We start from the raw sequence: 19,506 nt of genomic DNA, 5'->3' as shown, positions 1-19,506 counted from the left end.
TGCCTATGGCTCCCCTTAGGGCACGGTTACAAAATGGTTCTCTGCATCTTTGGTGGCATGCACTATCTTTTATTGCACTCCTTTTTATATTCATAACTTTGATGATGGCAGTAATTCCAGAGCAATGTTACAAGCAATTAGCTGCTACAAGCCTTGCTGGCTGGCCGCTTCAGGCCACTATTTCAGAATGCTTCAGAAGCAGGATGTGGGGGGGTGGAGTGGGGTGGGGGATGCTGCTTGTCCTGAGCTGAGGCTTTATTGCCACGGGGAAGCCTTAATTATAAAGCAAAGCTCATTCTCAACTTGGCTGTATGAACTCTGGGGCCCTGTTATGGATGCAGCATCCTTTTCTTCCTGGCCCAAACTGTTGGCTATCATTTGCTTTGTCTGCCTGCAAATGCAGGGACGAATTTCATTAGATAGTGATGCCTGAGCATGGGTGAAAAACAGATGAAAGCATAGTGTGAGTCAGCAGCTAGATATACATTCAGATAAATTTAAGCTAGAAATAAGGTACCTGGTTTTAATGGTCACTATTTAACTGTTGATACCAATTACCAAGGGGTACAGTGGTGTTTTTTTTTCTGTCACTTGAAATCTCTGAAGAATCTTTGTCTATCTCGGCAAAAAGACTTGGGTTTGGGACATCAGATGAAATTTAAGAATGCAGGAGACCAATCTAAGTGATCATGAACAGTTTTGCTGCCCTCTTAAAATTTGGAAATCTAAAACCAGTCATTTTAAAGGCAGCTGACATTCTTTAGTAGAGATACTGCTATCTTGTGACAATCCGTCTTCCCCTCTCATCAACCCTGTTTTCCTAACATGTTACTGTGGGCTGGTAGGTGTGTTCTACTGCAACCAAAAACCAGTCAAGAGCTGTGTTTATTAAAGGCTTCTGTATATCTGTGTAATGTGGGGAGGTAGTTTACACCCAGACCTGAAACACACAGGTAGGTGTATGAAGAGGCTTTGTGCTGAGGTCATGGCTTGCTATGAGTTTCTTTTGGTGGCAGTACTGTCGGAAGCATCTCCTGCCATTCACTTCTGCTCCATTGCTGCTTTCTCTCTCTCTTTTTTCTCTTCCTCTTGTTTGCTTTCTCTCTCTCTTCCCTCTCTGTTTTTTTTTCTTTTTTTTTTTTTTTTTTTAAATAGGGCTTCCACCACCATCATATGTCAGAATGTGATTTCCTTCCATCTGCCATGGCTTTCACCTTGAGAACTTTATCACTGACTTTCACACATGGTTCTCACTGTAGGGCAGTCTGAATTTGTGTCTTAAGACCAGTCTGAGAGTGTGGGAGCTGGGAGATAAGGTGGCTGCTGCTGAAAGAGACACCCATTGCTGCTTTACCAGGTGGGAGAGAATGATCATGGCCAGAGATCAACTAGGAGCTCAGCTGAGGCCCTGGGCACTGGTAAACTTGCTGCATTCACTGCCGAGGCCAGGGATAAGCACTGTGCAAGGGGTGCTGATGTGTCTGAAGGAGATAGGGCAGATAGTGATCTAGTGATTGGAAGGTCCAAACAACTCTTTCTAGATTTGACCTGAGATTTAGGAAATTGGTGGTGGGGAGAACCCGGTTTTGAATCCTTGTGATCTTCGAATGGCTTCAGGCTATGAAAGGAAGTCAGGGCCTCCTGAGGCATCCTGTGCCACAAACACAGCCTTACTGCAGAAGACTATATCAAAACTGGCTTTCTACTCAAGTATTGGTTTGGATACTTAGTGTAAGAAACCACAATTAATCTAAATAGTAATTGATTTTTTTTTGTTTTGTTTTTGGTGTGTATGGGTGTCTCTAACCCTATGACCTATCTTTGATTTAGTAAATAAAAAATACTTTGGCTTGCTGGAGTTAAGGGTGATGTCAGTGTTGTAATCTAATATCACAGCATCACAGTGCTTTGGGCATGTTGATCTTCTTAATACCCAGGAAACTGCTCCTGGATACCAACAGGGTGATAAAGTACGTTGCCACTTAACTGCATGCATCTCTGTAGGAGAATTATCCTCCTATCAGTGACATTAACCAAGAAGACTCTGGCCTGCCCTGAGGTGGTGGGGTCCCTGAAGCGTGTGGCTTGCTGGGGAGATTGATATGCTTCTGTTAAGCTGTGTTCTGTAAATACAAAACCTTCTCCTCCACACAGCCACTGCCATCTCCTCTCCACTCCCCAAAGTCTCTTCTGCTTTAAAAGAAACCATGGATTTCAAGGTCAGACTCATGGCTTCCTAGGTGCTGCTGTGCATGCTGTTGACTCGACCAAACTGTATTTGAAAAGTGCTGAGGATCTCCGAGATCAGTGTAACAGGTGGTGAGATCAGCTAGGCCTGTGACACCCTTACAGAGAAATGGAGAAATGTTGGAGGTCAAAGGTTTGAGTAATAGGATGAGGAAGTTAGCCCCACATCTGAGTCATGATCTTTGGGTTTGCTCTTCTGAGAAAGGGATTGTTGCGCTTTTAGAAGCTTTCTGAGTGTTTCCTTTTGTTTCAAAGGGAGGAAAAGTGTAAAAGAAGAATGTTTGTCTGTGTTTTCTTTCTCTACTTGTGAAAGCGTGAATCAAATTCCCTTGTGGAGAAGCAGCCCTAATTCAGAGGGGGATAAAGTGTTTCCCCCCCCAACAGGGAATTTTGGCCTGAGATTGGACAATGACCTTGTCCTGGTTTTGGGTGGGATAGAGTGAATATTCTTCCTAGTAGCTAATCAGGTTCTGTGTTTTGGATTCAGGATGAGAATAGTACTGATACCACACTGATGTTTTAGTTGCTGCAGAGCAGCACTCAAGGGTTTTCTGCTTGCACTGCCCTGCCAGCGAGCAGGCTGGGGATGTGTGAACAGCTGGGAGGGGACAGCTGGCCCCAGATAGCCAAAAGGATGTCCCATGGCATATGGCATCATGCTGAAGAATAAAACTGGGGGGATTTGGCTGGGGGGCTTCTGGTGATCAGCTAGGCAACACTTGGTGGATGGTGAGCAGTTGCTTTGTTCATTTATTTTTTTCCCTGTCTTATTAAGCAGTCTTTATCTGAGCCCATGAATTCTGGCCCTTTTTTGATTCTGTCCCAGCGGGGCGTGTGAGCGAGCAGCTGCGTGGATCTGAGCTGCCTGCCAGGCTAAACCATGACAGCCTTTAGCTCCATGCTGCTGGTGTGGCCTTCCAAGCCCAGGCCTGGGAGCTTCCATACAAGGGGCAGGGGAACAGTGTGGAAAAGAAATGACTTCTGTAGGAATGTGACAGATGTGCCAAGTCTGGAGACACCTAGAGAGCACATTGGGACTGACTGTTCCTCTCTTTCCATGCAAGAACTGGAGGGTAATGAATGAGGGCAGTGGGAGTCAGGATTCAAATAAATGAAAAAGGGGGGTTCTTGATGTCCAAAGCAGTAGAATGGGGAGAGTTTCCCCTTAAAAGATGCTCTGGGTGCAAGATGTTTACTTGTCTTCAAAGAAGGACAGTACTGAGTGTCTGAAAGAAAGGCCTCTTGGGAATTACTAAACAGACAAACCATCTAAAGCTAAATAAATAAATCTCTTCAGCTGAAAATGATTGCTGGCTGACTTAATAATTAGGGTCTGGGGAGGGAAATACAATATATTCTCAGCCTGCTCTGTCTCTTACCTAGGTACCAGCTCAGTCTTTGTCGGAGACAGTGGTGGGCCATGGAGATGACTGCTGTGGAGCTGCCTGCCTGGTCTAGGAGTCTGGGGACAGGTAAGCCTGGAGGGAATTTCGTTAAGTTTCTTAGTGCACAAAAAGAAGCATCAGCACAACTAAGGCTTTCTAGAGCATCCAGAAGGCAGCTGGTCTGCTTAGGAATGTTTCCTAGGCTATTTCTAAATTGTCTGCAGTCTCAACGATTATTTCCTTAGCTCCCTCCCTGAGCACATAAGGCGTGTGCTTGCACAGGAAAGTGTACCCTGGGGCATGAGGGCTGCTGGGGAGGAGCAAGGCTGCCGTGCCCAAGAGGGAACAGAAGAGAAAGAGGAGGTCTGGGTGAAGGCACCTACAGCAGGGCTTTGGAAACATGGCATCTGGCAAGCTGTATTTTCTTGGACAGCTTCACCTAGCTACGAACTGACACGTGGTTGGAAGGGCTGGGTAGGAGGAGTACATGCACACTGTGCTGGGCCTGGGAAGGAATCAGCAGTGAAAAAGGATCTCTGAACTGGAAAATGTTGGTGTGTCTCATTGCTCAGTTTGCTCTTCAACAAAACCAACCCAAAATAGTGGTGCTGACTGTTTTCTCTGAATGGAAAGCCAAGCTCTCTCCTTCCCTGCTATTCACAGAATCATCTAGGTTGGAAGAGACCTCCAAGATCACTGAGTCCAACCTCTGACCTAACACTAACAAGTCCTCCAGTAAACCATATCACTAAGCTCTAAATCTGAACGTCTTCTAAAGACCTCCAGGGATGGTGACTCAACCAGTTCAGAGTTGTATTCCCAGAGTTGTGATTTCAGAAAAACAGTTCTAGGAATGTGCGTTGCCCTGACACCTCCAAACCCCTCTTTTAGGAGTTAACAGGCATGCTGATACCCACAACTCTGGGAATTCTTCCTTTATTTTCAACTTCTAAAAGGATAGCTACAGAAAAATGTGTGCCTGGCAGAGCCTGCCTCTCCCTTTGCAATGGCTGGAGGCTGGAGCATGCTTTTGCAGCCAGTTCTGCATACATGGGGAATCACAGAGCAGGTGACTTCAGCTTAACCTTCCCTCTGAGCTTGAAGCAAGCCAAGGCAATGCAAGTGGGACCTTCTCAGAGACTGCTGCAGCTGCGCAGCACTGCCCTTACACTGGCCCCACGATCTGTTTATCTTTTGCCTTCAAGGAAGTGTCAGTTAGAGGAAGCTTCCCCAAATGGTATGGCTTAGAAAACTGTATCCTCTGCTGGGAAGTGCACATGCTTCTTTCTTTATAAGCTATTTGATATATTTTTCCTCTTTCTCTCTCTTCCCCTCCTCCCCTGGCAGCAGGATCTCTGACCATTGCATACTTTTCATTAAATCTTTCTGAATGTAAGCTTGTATGTTCTGACACAGGGTCAGAGAGTACCATTGCAGGGATAAAACTAAGCAACGGAATGGAAATCTTTTTCTGGTTTTGATTACTGGACGTTTCCAGTTATTGCAGAGTGCGTTCTTGGCTGGGGTCTGAAGACTGAGTTAAAAATCACCCGGAAAGGAGCATTCCACGATGCTCCAGAAATGCTGAACTTCTCCCAAAACGCGCAGGGAGTGTATGTGCGGCAGGGTGTTGCGTTTTGGCCAGTTTCCAGCCTCTCCAATGCTACTGTCACTCTTATCCCACGCATTCTGCTTTTACAGCATCCATTGGAGGAGGCTATTTAACTTCCCTTGCCTGTATGAACAACTGACACTGTTGCGTTGTTGCGTTTAGTTTGTTTGGTTTCTAATGAAAGCCCCATGCTTGGTGATGAATGCAAATAACCGGTTGCTTACTCAGCTTTGCAGCTCTGTTACCTGGAGGTGTAATCGCTTCCTGCACCTCTGTGCCTTTGTCACCATGCTGCAGTGCTGCTGGCCCAGGAGGTGCGTGCGCTGTGCCGCTTCTGTAGCTGCTCCTCTCTGCCCGAGGCACAGCAGCACATGGTGAGGAAACGGCCCCTGGCTTCGGCTGCATCTTCTTTGCCCTGGCTTAGACACAGGCTGGAATGGATGGCACCCCTCTCATCTTGGAGTGTTTTCATCTCTTGTGAAGACCATGAAGTTTCTGCCTAAGAGGGATGGTGGCAAAGTCCCTCTTTTGGTGTCTGGCTGTGCTGCTGGCCCAGGCAGCGGGGAAGGGGCTGCAGTGACTGCAGAGGTGAAGTGTCAGGGCCCCGAGTGCACCTGATCGGCCTTCATTGCCCTGACAGACATGACCTGGGGCCTCTACCCACGCCCCTGCCCATGGGTTCGGGGGCTCCATTTCAGCTCTGTCCTGGACCTTCAGGTGCTTGCGGAGCTGTGCTGTAGGTGTACCTGTCTCCCACAGCCCTGCCTGTGCCTGGCTCCAAGGGGTGACTTCCCAGATTGACCTCGGACCTGCCTGGTGATTTCTGGACCATGTCTGACCCTGGTTACTGCCACTGGGCTCAGACCTGCAGCTTGACTTCCTGGCTAGACCTTGGACCTGCCTCGTCACCAAGAATTCGCCTGATGGATCTGGACTCGAGGTTGCCCCTCTGGGTGCCCTGCAGGATGGGGCCCTGTCCTGCTGGCTATTACCCCCTCAACTCCTCATCCCCTGGGAAGCAGCTTGCACTTGATACTCCGTGGCATGAAGTAGTGTCCTGTTGCTCTCTGACCCCTGGGAAGTCTCTAGGGGAGGAATGGTTCTTCTGAAAGGCTCATCAGTCAGAAATGCTTCATAAACATGCACAGCAAAGCAAGAGTGTGTGGCTTTGGGGATGTCCTGTCTACCCCCTGGGGAAGGTGGCCTTCAGCAGTGTGGCAAGTGGGTTCCCACCAACTCATTAGTTACAAAGTTCATTAGCATTCCGGGCACGGCATGTGATGTAGTTCTTAACCCATCAGGTTGGCGAGACAAACACTTCCTTCCAGTCTAAGGGAAGGATGCTTGGGGATTTGGGGTTTTGTTTCTCGGATGTGTTTTAAGCTGCTAACACTTCCAGTGTTTTCTGCAGGGATCTGCAATCTCTCCCATACTGTGGGGTTTGCGACCTCCCAGGACCAAAAGAAAAACTGCTCTTTTGCAGAATCCTCGCTGAACGGGTTCCTTGAAAAACAAGAGATGTGTGTGATTGCCTGCTAGTTGGAAGCAAAGATCATGACAAATGCAGTTACAGAGAAGAAGCAATAACAATCAACAACAGACAGGAGGAAATGGCTCCTCAGAGAAAAGGAGCCAGACTAAAGAAAGAAAAATGCTTGGATTAGATATGTCAGTTTTATGGGAATAGGGGAGAGAGGGGAGGTTTCCTTGCGAGGGGCACTGCCTGGTCACCCTTCTCACTCCCTGTTGTGCTAGCATCTCCTCTGGAGGGGCAGGTAAATACACAGAAGGAAACATGGCATCTTCTGCAGGCAGTTTCCAAGATATGGAGGCAGCTTTACAGTGGGAACCAGCCCTCTCCTCTGCCACCCTTCTGCAACTCTTGTTCCTCTTGCAGGCTGATGTTCCCCGCCTGCCACTGTCCACTTCCCCCTGTCCTCCTGTTACCTCTTTCCAGATAAACCCTGTTGGTACCTTACCAGGGGGTGCCTGTTGGCCAGGATGCATCTGTACCCTCTGATCCCGGAGTTCTGCTGGGGTGTGGCGGGTCAGGCTGTAGGGGATGCAGCCTACAATGCACACGTACCCAGGAACACACTGAGAGCAATATATCCTGCCCGTTTAATGGATACATGCTTAAAAACGATAATAATCCTTGCCAACGGAGAAGGAATTGTCACAGCCTCTTGAGCTTTCCTCAGCTCTTGCCGTGTGAACTCAGACCTCGAGTGTTTTCCTGCCTGTACTGTTTGAACTGTCATCTCCTTGGGTGAGGGCAGCATTGACTATGTGGCCACGTGGCCCTTGGTAACCTGTGAGCAATCCTGAACCACCACCAGACAAAGAGCAGCCATGCAAAGTGCTCTGCAGAATAGTCTGCATGGCAAGAAACCTGTGACGTGTACGTGTAATTCTGCCCTGTTTTGCACTAAATCCCTCCTGCTCCCTTCTTTCCTTGAGCTTGTGTCAAGCTGATGGCAAGAAAAACCTATTTTTCGTCCTTTCCATGAGGCTTCTATGAGTGTAGATGGTGGAGGCTGCAAGCTCTTACTGCCCTTTGAAGCTATAGGCAAGATCTTCCTGCATGCACTGTGCACCTCAGAGGGCAAGGTGTAAGGGACGTATTGGGAATGGCTGGGAGATGTTTGCAACCTCTTGGAGATCCCCATTTGTTACTGAAGGGTAAGGTGGGCTGGCTATATTGTCACTGGGACCCTCTGCTATCTTGTTTCTTCCTGAGTTGAGGGATTTGGGTGACCCAGCAGCCCCTGGTACATCTGCCTGCTGCTGCCCCAGAGGAGCTTTGTTGGATGTGCTACGAGGAACGGATTCTCATCAAAGTGGTATTCGCACCGTGTTCCTCTGAATCTTTTCTGAGTATTGTGGAGACAAATCAAGGCTGAAAAATCCTATCACTGCAGAAAATCGAGATAATTTTGTTTTCCCCATATGTAAGAATGCTTTGTGTTGCTGGAGATTTGGGACTGGATTAAGCTGGAAGCAGGAAGCTGAGGAGATGCGAAGAACTTGAATCAAAGCTGAAGAAAGTTTTCTTGTCATCCCTTGTGAAGCATAACTCACTTATACGGCTAACAGGTGTTGTGTGACTCTTAATTATTGCAAAACCAGAATGTGTTCCTACTCCTAAACTTAGCCTGCTTTTGTCTTGGACTTTGTTAAGAATTTTCTTCCTTTGGAGATCTTAAATCTTCTCTATATTATTCCTGTCACCATTCTGCCAAGTAAAATGTAAAGTAACACAGCTCTGCTGTGATTATCAATAAGATGTTAAAAATATCCCGAGCTTATCTAAGTTTGGGCTTCTAATGTGGTGACAGCATTGGAGCTGACCTGGTGTTAGGAAAGGATTTCCAGCTGCTCCAGTACTGCTGAGATCCTCTGTCAAGGCTCATTCCTACTGCCTGCACTGTCCATGCTGTCATCGCAGGGGGAAAAGGTGGGTTTTTAATGTGCATTTACTAACACACGAGTGCACTACCAGGTTAAGGTGGACTGTTAAGCTCCCTGCTCTAAATGGGTGTGCTAATGCGTATACAGAGCTTACAAGGCTCAGTATTCGCTGCTGGGAAGTGCATGTGCTGATGCTTCTTTTACATATAAAAATATATATGAGCCATTTGATGTATGGGAAATTTTGTGCGGAAAAAATGTCCCCTCCTGTAAACAAGATGCCTGAACTCTTTTGGAGGCTTTTTCAATGAACTTTTGAGATACCATTTCCCAATGTCATTCTTAATTGCCATGAAGTTTGAAGGTGTTTGTTGTTGTTGTTGTTGTTGTTTTTTGTGTGTGTGTGTTTTTTAAGTACATTTTTTTTTCCTCTCCCAAACTTGTTGAGCTAGTTCTCATCTACTGAGCTAGTTGAGCTAGTTCTCATCTATTCTGGAACCTACTGATTCCAGTGATAGCTGCAAATGTGTCTGAGAAGTGTAAGCAGTTGCTGAAGATTTAGTGTGAAAAGGTTTGTGGGAAGGGCTCCTCAGGTACAAAATTACATGTTTACTAAGATGAAATTTCAGCTCTACCTTTTTTTTTTTCTCCTGTCAAAGTTTCAAAATCAGGCCACTGGCAGCGAGCTGTGAGTCAGAGGTCACTGTTGTTTTAGGATTAGTACTGTAGCTTTTGACAAGTGTGGGTGTTAGATGTCCTTACAACTTAGGGAAAGGTTGTGCACCTCCTGTTATATATTTTGTATTGACACAAGACGATGATGCAGGTTCTTAGAAATTCAGACTTGCCTGTCTCTTATGTAAGGGACTCTGGAGCCAAAATACCTTTTGAAGATCTAGTTGTGCCATAGATTAGGCCATTCAAATTGCCTGGTGCAGCAGGAAATACAAAGCAGGTCTCCCCTTACTGCTCCCTGAGAATTTTCTGAGTGTCGGGATGCAATGTGGAGACTTCATTCAGCAGACCTGAGCCCATGTGAAATCTGGGACATCCTCTCCAGGGCAAGGGTCTCCATCACAAAGGAATGAGGAACCTGGGGAGGAAGTTCGCCAAGCAGGTAACAGATAACATTAACAGCAGGTTATATACATTATAGCAGCAGGTAACATAACATTAAAGACATGGATTTGAAATGTACTGAAGTCTTGTGTAGAGTGTATAAGTTATGTTTGTGATAATACCTGACAAATACAAAGCCATCACTGCGTGGTGACTTATCACTTGGTTATTTCTACCTCACCAGTGAAGACAGCTTCCTTCAGGATTTATTGACTTGGTTTTAAAGTTATGTAGCAGACATAACTTTAAAACCGACAGGGCAACACTTAAAGTTTATTTTGTGCAAGCGTTCTTTTAAAAAGCCTTCAAAAGTCTTCAGATGGAATGTCTTAAGTTTTCCCATGGAGAAAAACCTTAACTAGATCAATTATGTCACAGTAATCTATGTATGTTGTCAGGAGAGGTTTTGTTTCTGTAGGGTGTGTGGAATTTCAACTCTCAATTTCTAATTTTTCGGGAGTCAGAGAGGTCACCCATGCTTGTTACGTTCCTCTAAGTTCCCAGCCAAATGTGCTGACAGAAGGAAGTGTTCCCAACAGTTCAAACTCTGCCGAGATCCTCTGTCGAAGCTTGTTCCTACAGTCTGCACAATCCACCCTATCATCAAAGGGAGAAAAGGCGAGTTCTTAGTATGCGTTTATTAACACGCGTGCATACTAACAAGTTAAGGTGGGCCCTAAGCTCCTTGTCATCTCTAAATCAATGTGCTAATGTGTATACAGAGCTCTCACATGTGCAAGAAGTCCCCTGTTAGTTGCTAACTGAACTCAAGAATATGCATTTCTTTTAAAATCGGATTTGATCTTCATTTTCCTAGGCTGTCCTGAACCAGTACAGCAGATGTTGGCCTCTTGAGGAGGCTCTGCTGTGAAGTAGTTGTTACTCTAGGTGAATCCATTAGCCCTGTTACTCCTGACCATACAGATGGGGATGTAGTTCCCTTTGAAAATCATGGAACAACTAAAGATACACTACACTTCTTCAGTGGGAGCTGACTGTAGTAACCATCTCTTGCTTTTACTCACATGTTTTTAATCTATTTTGAAGCAATTCACTATTGCCATCCAGGATTATCATGAGTCAAAAAATGTCTTAAAAATGCTGCTAGCTCCATCAAAGAGATTTTGCACGTGTTCATCTACTAACCTCAAGCTGTCACCTGCAGCAGCTAGGAGGAACTCCCATGTTATCCTGCCTCTCCCAACACTGGAAGGCTGGTGGGATGAGAATGTTTTCCCTACAAGACTGATTGTGGCTTGTGCAAGAGGCAGGATTCAGATCTGTACAGGTTTTATTTTACAAAGGCAAATCTTACATTCCCAGTGGGTCTGGTGTTGAAAGATTGCTACTCTTACACTAGACATCCTTTGATCAGTGGTGTTTACTCTTCAATATATCCACCCATTTACCAAGTTAAAAGTAGCTGCATGTGGAATAGTATTTTAGTATCTATACCAGTTTAGATGCATGCAGGAAGTGCAACTGATTGTTTATTTGATATACTTTGTGATGAATGCTTCCTTCCGTGCATAATGGATGCATGACAGTAACATGTCTGTTGGGAGGGAAGCTGGGAATTAGGAGCTCTGCTGCGACCACCAGCAGTTGTTTTCTTCCTGACTTGAATTGGCACAACCCTGTTAGCCTGACACCTGTTCTGTTCCTGGGATAAACTGTAATTAAATATAGGGAGTAGGAATCCTCTTTTCTCTTTCTCTTGTGTGACCCTCAGCAAACTGTTCTGCCTCCTCTCCTGTAGTTGTGAAGTAGGCAATGGGTAGAAATAACTTGCTTCTTGAGTCAGTGCGCATGGCTTGACCTTGAGACTTCTGTGTATTGAACTTTAGAAAGCAGGCCTTAGCTGAAAACCACGGATCTGCTACTGAAAATAGTAAAAGGTAGCTAGCTTCAACATGATCTGCAGAAAGAATTGTAGCTGTCCACTGCAAGTTTCTTTTTTTGGGGAAAAAAAATGTTGCCACAACTTTTCTAAGCGTTGCTCTGAATTGAGGGCTCTGCTTTAAGTTGGCAGCCAAGTTTCTGAATATGGTGAAATGTTGGAGGTGTGAGAGAAAGGTGGATATGAAAAAGCAATTTACACCCCTAGGGAACCTGGGCACACACAAAATATACCAGATGTTGCAAAGTGGTGCAGCTAAGAAGTGACCATTAGGCTTTTCAGAAGTGTGCTCCAGGTTACGTTTGCTGTAGCTGCAAAGTGTAGCTGAGGTTCTAGTTTCATACCTGAATGGACACAGTCTTTTTCTTTCCAGCATTGCTGATACTTGTGCTTCGCTGCTCTCCTGCTGTGCAGCAGTAGCAGAAGGATGGAGCTGGTGGCTTGGCAGGAGGTAGATCTGCCAGCACTGCACAGTGGAATATGGAAGTTAGCTCAGTGTGTGCCTACTGGCTCTGTAGATTCTGGCCATGCATAGCAGTGACCACCACTCATGTGGGGGGGAGTATATTTGGCTTCAGCCCAGAATTTTAAGGGTGGTGGCTCATTCAGGACATTGGTGCCAATAGGCTGTGGGGCAAGCACCTTGGAGTATGGTAATTCATCGGGGATACCATTAAGTTTATTAACGGGTTTGAAACTTTGGTCTTTAGTACAAGGCAATGCATTCTCTGTGTTGAAAATCTGCTTCTCCTCAGAAAATGAGTGGCTGGATGATCTCCTTTCTTATCTCCAGGATATGTTGTAAACTTTTCCATTGACCTCATGGCTTCCTCAGACAGCTGTCTCAGCTTGTCTTCTGCTGGAGTGACCTATTACTTATCAGCTCATTATCTAAGGATTTACTAAGAGCTTATGCCAGAGGCCAAAGGTGAATACCCAGAAATGTAGGCATTTCTTTCATTATCCCTACCAGGTGAATCATGTGTGGCATTTGGCTTCTGAAGTAACCTGAGCATGTGAGAGGCAAGCACAATGCATCTGTGAACTTGAGAAACAAGTGTGTAAATGACTGTCTGCCATCATTTGTCCCTAAAAAAGGGCAAATATTGGCCAAGAGCTGCTGCTTTGAAATGCTCATCTTCAACCAGAGCAAGATGTGACCAGGAAATTACATTTGTTTCTGTCTTCCTCATCAATCACTTCATGAAAAATAATTAGAATGGATTGATCCTCTAGAATGTCATCCCAAAATTTATCCCAAAGCCAAAACTCATCAGGTGTGCTTCTGCTGCTTTTCCCTTGTAAAAAAAAAGTCACATCTGAGTAGGCAGTGAGTCCTTCAGACCTGAGTGTTGGCAGAAAGAGTCACCGAGATCCCAACCAGTGTGTCCTCCTGTTTGGGACAGTCTCATTAATGCTGGGGAGCTTCTTTGGTTTTGGACATCTGGGAGCTGAGTAGAATCTTCAGTTGGTATCACTGATTGAAAAGAGATTGTGAAAAAATGGGTGACATAATATGAATTTGGCAATTTTGTTGGCATAAGAAATTACTTTTCCAAATTCTTAGAATTCTGCAGAAAAGAAATTGAATCCTTTTTTTTTCTTTTCTTTTTTTTTTTTTTTTTTTTTTTTTTCCTCCCTGGGAAGGTTATTATTTATAAAACAGAAACTGTTCTGTAGAAGTTGATTTATCTGGAACAACAGTATCCAGTGATTCAGACCAAGATTTGCTAATAGAGCTATTGATCCTTAATTTCCCTCTGAACCACAAGAAATATGTACCTGTTGGAGGGCAGTGTAGACTACTGAAATGCCCCCTTTTGGCGCTGTGCAAGTCCACAGTAGCAATTGAAATGGAAATCAGGTTCCCAAGCCTTCACCCACAAGATGAAGAGAAAGATCTTGTTTATTTGTTTGTTCTACCATAAAGAGGAGAAAATGGGCTGAAATTTTGTGAAGAGAGAAAATGGGCAACATTTCTTGATGATTACACTTGATGCTTTTGGTTATAGAGAGGCATGAGAGATGCTGCCTCTGTTCTTTAGCAGCTTGTGGAATATTTTCCCAATGAAGCACAACTGCGGGGGTGTGGAAAACAGGGTCAAAAAACACAAGTAGGGATGAGGCTTACTGGCAAGAAACCATTTTTCTTAGGGCTTATGAGGAAAGAGCGTCATTTGATTATCATGATAGAGCAAAGCAGTCCTGTCTGGGCACCAGCCTTAAAAAAAAATAATAAATGATACCATGTCAAAATCCCCCTGCATTCTTTTTAGGTGCTTTTGTTTTCTTTTCATCACGAGTTTTGGGAAGCATGATGTTGTGGTTTTCATCTCCTAAAGCTGTACTGCTGGATGTCTGCCCAACATGAGACATACGTGAGCAGGGAGACTAATTTAGTTTTTCCTCCATCATTACAGGGGTAGCTTGTTGTGCAGAGCTTGCCTCTGAAGACGGGCAGAGAGGTCTTTGTCACTTTCCAAACTCACAGAACCACAGCACGAGGCTGGCAGGGACCTCTGGAGGTCATCTGGTCCAAGCCTCTGCTCCAGCAGGGACATCCATAGCAGCTTGCCCCAGATCATGTCCTGGAGATCTCTGAGATTTCAGCTTCTCTTTTTGGAAGGACAGCTTTAGGTCAGGACTGTAGCTTTTATTAGAATGGCATTATTTCTGAATATTACCCTTTATATTTACTTTTCCCTCTGTTCTGAGATGCTTGATTGCCATTGTGTACACGGAAACACCCAGTGATCCTATTTCTGTCCTGAGATAAACCAGACTATGACTCTGTGTCCAGTGAAATCATCATTACCAGTTCATGGCAGCAGTGTAGAGGTCTTTGCCAAAGAGATACTTACTCTGAGAACCAAATATATTTTCACTTCTGAGTCCCAAGCAGCTCTGTCACATTCAATTATTTTGACACACACAAGTGCACGTATTACGAAGCTGCCTTTTGCTGTTTCTTACTGTATGCCTATGCTAGCAACCCATTTTTATTGTGATGCTGACTGTTCAAACTGAAAACTACAATTGCCACCTTTTGCCAGAGCTGGGTTTGTAAGTGATGGGAGGTATTAAACACACAAGGTGTTGCTGCAAGGTGTCACCCTGCCTCTAGCTCCAGAAACAGAGAAATTGTTGCAAGGCATTTCTTGATCACAAAAAATGTACCTAGCCCTAAAACTGTACAAGAGCTTGAAATTCACAAATACACCCCAAGCATCCCAAAAGCATTGCTGAGTGTATCACAGATGATGACCCACCCATAGCTAACTGTCCTATTGAATTCTGTTAACAGGTTTTGTTTAAATTTTGAGTAAACTCTGACTTCTGTGAGCAGGGGGCATTGGCTCTGGAAAACATCCACCAGCTGGATCCCATGTATCTTCAGAGCTTCTTTTCCTGTCCCTGGGTCATTACTGAGTGAATGATTTTTCTGCCAAAAAAATAAGTATCGAAAACCATCAGAATTTATCAGTTTCCAAAAACTGCTGAGCAGGACGCTCATACCATAGTCACGCTATGATGGACTTGTACTCTTAATACAACTAGTGGCTGTATATTGCAAGGGGAAGGTGAACTTGGAAGGGAAAGAAAACGCTTCATTTTGAGCTGAACTTCCATACCTGCCACAGTGCAGTTCAGTTACCTTAAAACCTGCAAGACAAAAGAGGGCAGAAGTACAGAGTGCTGATGGCTAGGAGTACTGCAGGGAAAATTCTTCCACTATCCTGGGAGCAGAGGAATGGATAAAGGGTAGCTGCGCTGGATGAGGTCTTCTAGGGAAAAGTCCTTCTTGGCCTGAAATTTGGCACCAGGAGGCAGGTGAGACATTCCTCAGTCAGCTCTTCAAGGAGGAAATTGAAAGCAGAGATAGGAACAAGCTGTGGGCAGTTTAAGTTGCTTTAATTATTCAATTAGCTTTGCACCATTTTGCATTTTATAGACCTTCTTCTTCCTTTTGATCTTTGGCCTTTTTTTTTTTTTTTTTTTTGTGGCACTGGTTTGGATGCAGTGCCTTGACCAGCCCTGCTCCCTATGCTTGGTACTTCCCTCAACCTTAAAAAAAAAAAAAATAAATAAAAATTTGGTAACTTTTGGGCCCCTCGCTACAAGAAGGACATAGAGGTGCTCAAGAGAGTCCAGAGAAGGGCAACGAAGCTGGTAAGGGGCCTGGAGAACAAGTCCTACGAGGAGCGGCTGAGGGAGCTGGGCTTGTTCAGCCTGGAGAAAAGGAGGCTCAGGGGCGACCTTATTGCTCCTTATAAGTACCTTAAAGGAGGCTGTAGCGAGGTGGGGGTTGGCCTGTTCTCCCGTGTGCCTGGTGACAGGACGAGGGGGAACGGGCTAAAGTTGAGCCAGGGGAGTTTTAGGTTAGATGTTAGGAAGAACTTCTTCACTGAAAGGGTTGTGAGGCACTGGAACAGGCTGCCCAGGGAAGTGGTGGAGTCACCATCCTTGGAAGTCTTCAAAAGACGTTTAGATGTAGAGCTTAGGGATATGGTTTAGTGGAGGACTGGTTAGTGTTAGGTCAGAGGTTGGACTGGGTGATCCTGGAGGTCTCTTCCAACCTAGAAAATTCTGTGATTCTGTGAATGGGAGGGTCAGGCTTCCACTGCTCCCCAGGCCCAGATACATCTAAACAGGGGGATGTTCAGGGATGCCTAAAATGCATGTGAGTAGGACAAAGGAGGCTTTGACTTCGTAAATAAATACCTTTAAAGCCTTTTGAAATGCAGTGATTCTGTCACCACTGTGTGTTTAGACTCTCTACCCTCTTTGTTTCTGCTGTGTTGCAGAGGAATGTGGAAGTAGCTGTAAAAATGTTCTTGAAAGAAAGCCTGGCACACTGGCCAGGTAAGTGTCTGGCCTCAGTCACCTGGTGTTAGGCAGGGTCCAGGTGGGTTGACTACTCATCAGCTGCATGCCAGCTGATGGACCCACTAATTGCAGTGGCAGGTGACAACCCTTCCCTCTGTGATTCGGTTGGGGAAGAGTTCAGATTCAATTCAGATGGGAGAGAGCAGCTCTGAGATGAAGTTAAGAGTTGTGCTGGTTGAACAGATTTGGAGTTTCTCTGCTTTGGGAAGCTCGATCACTGTGAGAAGGGCAGAAGAGAGATAACACACCTGATTTCACAGGTACTTGGCAGGTTTCTACTATTTTTATATTTTTTCTTTTTTTCTTAGAGGCTGATGGACCTATAGGCATGTGAACCTGTGTTCAAAGGCTGTGGCTGGGCTGGAAAGACAGCTTTCAAGGAAGAGCAATTTTAGTGAGAACCCAGGGAAGAGGAAACTTGTTTTCCATGCATGTGCATGGGTTTGAGAAGAGCGGTGGTGGGTGTTGCTGGCAGAGAGGTGGGGCAGCAGCCCACGAGTAACTCAGGTAGATCTTTGCTCTTGGGGCATGTGGGCCTGGGGGCTGGCTGGCACCTTGGAGACACTGGGGTCAGCTGGTCGAGCTGTGAGGAAGAGGGGGTTTTTGAAGTGTAGGAATTGACAGCTGAGAAGACTGGTGTCCTGTGGGCAAGTTCTGAGGAAAGAAAATGAGTTATTTCTTTCTGCAGGTGGTTTCTGGACCTCATCCCTTATAATAGGTCCCTGGCTACAAAGAAACCAGGGAGACGGGAGGTGATAAAAGGTGGCTGCCCAGGTCAACAGGGGAATTGCAAGCTCAGGAGTCCCAGTCTTGCAATGCTAAAATTCTGGAGCGCTAAAGCAGGGTCATGAGGCAGAGAAACACAGGCTGTTAATGGGGGCTGTTTGCAGCAGTGAGATCTGTCACACCTGTGTGAAAACCCTGCAGACCTTAAAGGTGTCTGCCAGGAAGGCTCAGCAGCATGAGAAGAGTTCCTTGTCCCTGTGTTTGCTTGTTTGTGTGGGATCTCCAACAAAGGTCGGTTTGGCTGACAGGATGGGCTCTTTCTGCCCATGGGCAGGAGGTGGGATCAAACTGCTTTTAATTGAAGCTCCTGGCTCTGATAGACTTGCTCAGCTGGCTTATTTCAGTGCTAAATTACAGTGTGTTCTGATAATATTTTGTAGACTTGAGTGTTGGTGGGTCAGTTGTGATAAAACATCCCTGAAGTGCTGGTGAGATGATTAAACTGTAGCTTGTAATTAAACTAAGACATGTTTTCTGTAAGTAATGGATCCGCACCAGAAAGAAACAGCAGGAAAAGGGCAGGACAGGAACAGAAATGTTTCTGGTGAAGAATATAAAATGGTATTTTATGTTTTGCAGAGCATGTGGAGAACGTGGGTGGTTCAACTGAAACGTATTTAGAGTTTTGTCCCTATCGTGGCCGAGGGAGTGAGTGATCGCTGTACCATACTGCCAGGCAGCTTGTTCCTTGCAGGCACTGCTGTGTAAGAGGCACATGTACAAGCCATCCTTAACAGGTCTGTTGCTGTTAAAATGATGCATTTTGTATATTGCACGGTGTTCCGGTGTGATGCAGCGTGCGCACAAAAAGCAGGAGAGAAAACAGACACCAGGACATATGCTCTAGGCAGACAAGGTCTCCCTGCTTGTCCAATCCTTCTGCACGGTGCAAAGGCCACCCCACTTGGCACATCCCACTTCACCTCCTTCCCTCTGTGCTCCTCAGGGCCTTTGCTGGTGTCTTAAAAGCTCCTGAAGAGCAGCCGCGTAGACTCGAGCAGCACAGCACGAGATGTTTCCATCCTCCTCTGTGATGCAGCAGACATCTCTGGTGTGACTCTGAGTCAGGCTGTGTCAGTCATCTCAGGAGCACATGCAGATCTCATTTAGCCCTTTACAGAAAAGATGTGCAATTCCCTTAGCGCTTATATAGATTTTCCACAGTGTGGTATTTGGCTGCTTAGTCAGAGTTATCTTTGTGTTTTAAGAATAGATTTGACTACAGTCTCCTTGGCTGTACTGCAGAAGAAAGACTTTATTTGTCTTAGCACAGACACCTTGGTATGAGTGTCAGATGTGCCAGTGAGTATGTGCTTAATTAAACAGCCTCCTTAATAGGTTTTGTTATCGTTTTAGTGCTCTGTACTTCAATCGTGTCTCTTAAAGGGCTATTTAATGAATTTCTGAGGCCATGTGATGAGTAATGTTCTTTGCCTGCTTGTTATGTAAAATTCATTAATGTTTCCCTTTGCATACATTGTTGGATTACAAGTCTTATGACTTAATTAGTTTATTGCGATTTACGGGACAGCGGAGGTAGGGTTTTTGTTTTTCCCTTATTGATCTCATGCAGCCCTAACCTGTTTAAAAGGAACAAACAAACAGAAACTTGAGTCTTTTTGGTTTCCCTGCTGAGAAACGCCTCCCCTTGACCCCCAGCACCTGGGGACTTTTCCATAGCTTGCTAATGTTAGTATTTCCCCAACGAAGGAAAAAAATCTGCTAGCACTAAGCAAAGCTTCCCTTTTAAGGGATTGGCAGGACTCAGGCACCAGCACTGCTTTGAGCGTAGAACGTCAAGGATGTATTTTCATAAAAGCAGGTCCCCATAGTATTTCTTTCCTTCTGAGTCTAACATAAATATTTGGGGGTAGTTCGTTAGCCAGTATAAATTTAAGAACTTCCATCAGCAGGTCTGAAAAAGGGGGCAGAAAAGTACCCCAGCTGTTTTTCCTATACTTCCTTGGGAGTTCGAAGTATTAACACCAGTGGGGGGTAGAAAAAAGTGCCTCATGGGTCAAAGCTGTCGCTATCTGCAGTTCCTGCTGAGGCTCACAGGGGTTAGGGAGGCTCAATGTCTACAGCTACAGGACAGAAAGGGCACAACGTCCCTTGAAGGTCCTCCCTACTGGAATTAGCACTAATTTCCAGCAGTCTGA

General features: G+C 45.4%; 1 long non-coding RNA gene across 1 annotated transcript in view; it reads left to right on the top strand.

The window, feature by feature from the left end:
• LOC311442057 overlaps window positions 1–19,506 on the top strand; it is a 253,673-nt gene that overhangs the window by 22,565 nt on the left and 211,602 nt on the right. The window contains exons 5-6 of the long non-coding RNA XR_014696436.1: window positions 3,074–3,320; window positions 3,631–3,719. This is a non-coding gene — a long non-coding RNA (uncharacterized lncRNA). The remainder of the gene's footprint in view (window positions 1–3,073; window positions 3,321–3,630; window positions 3,720–19,506) is intronic.

This window comes from Aythya ferina (genome assembly GCF_964211825.1).
Source record: "Aythya ferina genome assembly, chromosome: 10".
In the NCBI taxonomy this organism is placed as follows: Eukaryota; Metazoa; Chordata; class Aves; order Anseriformes; family Anatidae; genus Aythya; species Aythya ferina.
Note: the sequence above shows the minus strand (reverse complement) of the source record. Positions and strands in the feature narration are given on the sequence as shown.